A 6,056-nucleotide genomic window follows, 5' to 3' on the forward strand; every position below is an offset into this window, starting at 1 on the left:
TTGGACTATATTAGAATTAAAGTTTCTGTTCTATGAAAGAGATAGTTAAGAAAATGAAAAAAAAGCATGCTGCCAACTGAAAGAAGATATAAGTAAAACACATATCTGATAAAAGACATTGTGATGGTTAATTTCATGTGTCAATTTAACTGGCCAGGGCATACCCAGATTAAACATTGTATCTGGGCATGTCTGTGAGGGTGTTTCCAGATGAGATTAGCATTTCAGCAGGTGGACTCAGTAAAGTAGATCGCCTTCCCCAATGTGGCATTATCCAACCTGATGAGGGCCTGGATAGAACAAATGGTGGTGGAAGGAAGAATTCATCCTTTTTTTGTGCCTCACTGTTTAAGCGGGGACATCTCATTTTATCTTCACTGGCCCTTGGAGTGAGATTTATACGGTTGGCTCCCCTGGTTCACAGACCTTTAGACACAGCTGAATTATACTACTGGCTTTCTTGGCTCTCCAGCTTACAGATGGCATATCGTGGTACGTCAAAGCCTCCATGACTGTGTAAGGCCAATTCCTCATAATAAATCTCCTTTATATCTATCTATCTATCTATCTATCTATCTATCTATCTATCTATTTATCTATCTATCATCTATTTACCTGTCTCCTATAGTCTACTCGTCTGTTTCTCTGGAGAACCCTAATATAGATATCTACTCAAAATATAAGAATAATTCTCTTAAGAATTTAAAAATTTTAAAAAACAATAAAAATGGTAAAATATCTGGAAAGATATCTCACCAAAGAAGATATACAGATGGCAAAAAAGCATATGAAAAGATGCTTAATATCATTTGTCCAGGAATTGCCCATTAAAACAACAATTAGATACAATATAGACCAATGCAATTGATAAATTCCTAAAATCTGACAATATCAGTTTCTGACAAGGATGTGAAGTAGCATGAACTTTAATTCATTGATAGTTGGAAAAAAAATGGTATATCCACTTTGGAAAACCATTTAGCAGTTTTTTAGAAGGCTAAATTTTGTCTTAACATTTAATCCAGAAATCATGCTTGTAGATACTTACCCAGCTGATTTGAAAGTGTATGTCCACATAAAATCCTGCGTGTGAAAATTAATAGCAACTTAAATCATATTTGTCACTAATTGGAAACAACCAATTTACCCTTCAATAGGTGAAGGATAAAAACAAAAACATAACAGTACATATATACAGTGAAGTATTACTCAATAATTAAAAAAAGATTAAACTATCAAGCCACATAAGGATATGGGTTAATCTTAAATGTATATTGCTATGTGAAAGAAGCCAATTTAAACAGGCTTCATACTGTATGATTCCATTTCTATGACTTTTGGGAAGACAAAAAGTACTAAGACAGTAAACACATCAGTGGTTGCTAAGAGTTGGAAGATATATATTGAATAGATGAAGCAAAGAGGAATTTTATTGTTGGGAGAGTGAAATTACATGATACTGTAATAGGGTATACCTGGTCCTATCCAAATGTCAAAATCGATAGAACTTTAAAGCACAAAGAATGAATCTTTACATGTTTAAATTAAACAAACAAACAAACAAGGAAGTCAGGGGATCCCAGGATGGAATGCAAAATGTGATTTAAAAAACATAACTGCCTTATGTATTTATGAAACAATCTCACTGAATGGAGTAGAAAAAACGAGCCAAACTAATCAGCTTTGGAATGGAGTGGCATATGAAAAGACTAAAACCAAAAGGAACCCTGCAGCAGGACTGCAGTCTGGTTGAGAAAGGTGTCTCCCATCTCTGTACAGGTAACTTGAAATGCTGTAAGACGCTCTGTGCTCTCTAGTCATGGCACATGTTTAAGAATAACTTTGCCCTGTGGGTTCTTTTGCGGGTTCTTCAGAGACTGACCCCACCAGCCCTTTCCAATTGTGTGGGCCATGCCTGTACTTCTATTGCAGCTTATTTCTCAGGAACTCTCTTACTGCTGGGGTTCTTTGCTGTGATGCCAGGCTTCCCTCTTGGGCAGGCTCCCTTCCAAAATGAAGCCAGGCTGATACTCCTGCAGAATTCATACAGAGTGACTGGGATTCACTCACTTATTAACTATTCCCAGAAGGGAGAACTGTTATTTTGCAGATGCAGCCCTTTAACCTGCCACCCCACAGGTCACTTCATCTTTCCCAAGCAAAGGTCAGGAAATAGTCCTTCATGTCGCCAATTGCCGAAGTACATATCACATGCTCTGAGGTGTTCTGTCGAAATGCTTTTCACTGTAGTTGGGGTTAGAAATAGCATCCTTTCATCCTTATCTCCTGTTTTCATTCTGGAGAGAGCCACACAGACCTCTCTCCTAATGAAATCCTCTTTGGAAATACCCCTCTTTTTTTTTTTTTTTTTTTTTCCACATTGTCTGTCTCAAGAGTTCTTAGCCTTTATTGTGTTTATGATTCAGCTGAAGCTGAGGTAGTGAGAGCCCATTTTAACATCATGTTACAGTGATCTGGGCTTCTGGAGTAGAACTGCTTTTTTTGTCTTATTTCCTTTTACTCAAATCCCTCATCCTAGAAAATAAAGACACTTAAGGAAATGTAAAAAGAAAAAAAAAGACTTCTTTTAAGATGATCATTTGTCATTTTTTTATTTGCTATTTTTATAATTTAAAACATTACAGGTACATCTTACTTTAATGTCCATTAAATTAGAGACTACAAAGTTCCATTTATAACTGATATGCAAAATTGTGAAAGGCTCCACATAATAAACACTTAAGCATAACTTACTGAATGTTTATATGACCAGTATGATACATTATAGGTAGTGCAACTCCAGAAGAAGTAAAAGACATAATCCCATAAAATTTCTTAATGCTACTATACTAGATTGAATAGAGATCCCTAGAAGATATGTCCATATCCTAACGCCTGGAACCTCTGAATGACCTTATTTGGAAAAAGCATCTTTTGCAAACATAATTATATTAAGGATCTTGAGATGAGATTAATCAGGATTATCTGAATGGGTCCTAAATCCAATGATAAGAGTCCTTTTAGGAGACAGACAGAGGTGAAAGAGAGGGAGAAGAAAGAAGGCCATGTTCCAGAGGGAGACAGAATTGGGGTGAGGCAGCCATAAGGCCTGGTGACCAGCAGAAGCCAGAGGAGGTGGGGAAGCAATCGTTCCTAGAGCCTCCAGAGGAAAGGGAGCCCTGCCAAAGCTGATTTTGGACTTCTAGTCCGCACAAGTGTGAGAGAAGAAATCTCAGTTGTTTTAAGCCACCCAGTTTGTAGTAACTTGTTACAATAGCCTCAGGAAGTTAAAACAGTATGTTCTTAGGGAACTCATTAGGTTAGCTTAAACTACCTTGAAAAATAACCATGTGTGGCACAAACACCAGTAATTTTTACTTATGATTAATTTAACCATCCAGGGAAGGTGATCAGGGTGGCAAAGAGCTCTTCCCACTAGAATCAGGTCCTTTCTTCTTTTGTCCTCTTTATTCTTCAGCCTTGCCATACTATGCATTCATTCAGGAGAGGAGGGAAAGAGAGGGTGAAGTCAAATACACTCTGTGAAAGATACCCTTCTGCTGCCTTTCTGTTAGAAGAGAACTTGGCCACAATGCTGCATCTAAATGCATGAGAATATTCTCTATCATGTGCATTGCTACAATCCTACAAGTGTGGTAGAAGGAAAGAGATGTTCTGGTGAAACGCTAGCAGGATCTGCCAGACTGAGTGTTTGCCAAAATGAGAATTTTCCAAAATAAAAGTCAAATTAATATTTTCAAATCATTAGTAACATCTATGAAATTTTAAGTATATATTCAAATATGCAGCTTTATTTGTCCTTCACATGATGTTCTGTAATTTTCAGAATGTGCACAGACACATTGTCTACATCATTCTTCTAAGACAAAATAATTACAATAAAGTAATTTTGCTGGAAATGATTCACACATTCTACCTGGAGATTAAAAAAGCAGAAATCCAATTAGCAAATTGGATCTAATTTAAAGATTCTAAAAGTGTTGAATAGTCATTTCTTGAACCAAATTGCTTCTTAAATCTAACCATTACTTACTACATTAAGGGCATTAAACAATCACAATATGTAACTATTCTTTCATTAAAACATTCGCAAGGCAAAAGTTATAGATGTACCTTAAATATCTTAAAAGATGTCAGATGAAGATCAGGGAAACACATAAAATATTGAGAAATCTCTTGTATTGTTAGTAACAACAAAATCTACTCCTTTCTAAAACAAAACAAAAAAAGAGTGACTTCTATCAGACAAAGGGTAAATATGAAACTTGCTTTTCACCTTAGTAGCTAATTAAATATCTTGATCTATGCATTTTGAAGATTGTGCTTAGTTTCTTCTGTATAAAATGATATATATGATGTTTTAAGAACCTCTTAAATGCCTTACTTAGTTAAAAAGCTAATTTACATCTTCCAGTATCATCACACATTATTTCAATCATTAATTTCTAACTTTAAATAAGCCAATGAGTGTTAGAGTAGATAGAGCAACATAGAAAGCAATTCACAAAAGATGGTGTGATGGTTGATTTTGTGTATCGACATGGCTAGGCCCTCCTATCTAATTATTTAAGCAAACACTAATCTAAATGTTTCTGTGAAGGTATTTTGTAGATAGGACTAACATTTGAAGTCAGTTGAATAAGCAAAGATTACCCTCGAAAATGTAGGTGGGCCTTATTTAATAAGTTGAATGCCATAATAAGAAAAACAAGTTTCCTAGAAAATAAATTTTGCCCAAGACTATGGCATCAACTCCTGCTGGAATTTCTAGCCTGCCTGCCCTACAGACTTCATACTTGCTAGCCCAATCACATGAGCCAATTCCTTACAATAAATCTCTTTTTATTTTTATATAAAATTTATATACAACAAATCTTTCTCTCTCCCTTTCTCTCTCCACCTCCTTCCTCCCTCCCTCCCTCTTTTCCCTCACACCCCCATCTCTCTCTGGATATATATATAATTCCCCCTATTTGTTCTGTTCTCTGGAGAATCCTGACTGAGACAGGTGTATTTTATGAAAACACACAACCATTATTCTCTTCTGCTTTTATTTCACTTATTGGATATGTATAGCCTAAGTGGATGATAATGACTTTATTTTAAGCTTGCCTACCTGCTAAATTTTATAGAATTTGTTCTAATATATCAAGTATCAGGGACTCAAGAAGGATATTTTACCTCCAATAAAGACAAGGTCTAGATGCTAGTATTAATAAAAGGTACATTTTAACATCAAATTCCTGGTGGAGGAAATAATACAGTCCTATTAAAGCCCTGTGAAATCTAGAATAACAGCAATCTCTACAACTAAAGTTTGGCCAAAATGGGGCCAACCATCAGGACAGAGGCATCTGAAATAACAAATAAATAATGTTTTTCTAAGACTGGATATGATAGGAGTGAAAAAGAATGTGGGATAAGACGTGGAGTCAGAAGAGATGACACATGGTGCCTACTTTATATTTATGAATTTGGATGCCAGGAAACTCAAACTATACAGGTTCTGTTGACGCATCTTTAAATTGAGAAATAATGTTTTTATTATTTGCCATATAAATTATTTTAAGAATGAAGAAAGTACTAACTTATGTAAGAGGGTGTGGAGTTCAAAAATGATACTGATTTACAGATTTTTTTTGCAATTCTTGTTAAGTTCCTAAAGTTAAATCTAATAGAGATTACTGTACATCTCTTGCTTTTCACTAGTAGCAAGTTCTTTTTTCCATGAGTTATCCATGGAGACCGTGCAGTCTAAAATAGAGAGAGTCTAGCAAGCTGAAAACCTGGCGAGATCTAGTTCTGCTTTCTGTTAAGACTTAGCTAATATCTACACAGACCTCATAATATATTCCCTCTGATCTACTTTAAACAGTTTTATAGCTACATAACCATAAAAGATTAATGCAAGCAAATAGAGTTAAAATAGAGAAATGATGGTGGTACTATAACTAGTTACTGTCTGGGTAGGATAGGCCATTAGGACTATTGCTTATGAATATCTGTGCTTGTAATGGGGAACGATATGTGGCTTA

The sequence above is a fragment of the Phoca vitulina genome, unplaced genomic scaffold (assembly GCF_004348235.1).
Source record: "Phoca vitulina isolate PV1807 unplaced genomic scaffold, GSC_HSeal_1.0 scaffold5, whole genome shotgun sequence".
Classification (NCBI taxonomy): Eukaryota; Metazoa; Chordata; class Mammalia; order Carnivora; family Phocidae; genus Phoca; species Phoca vitulina.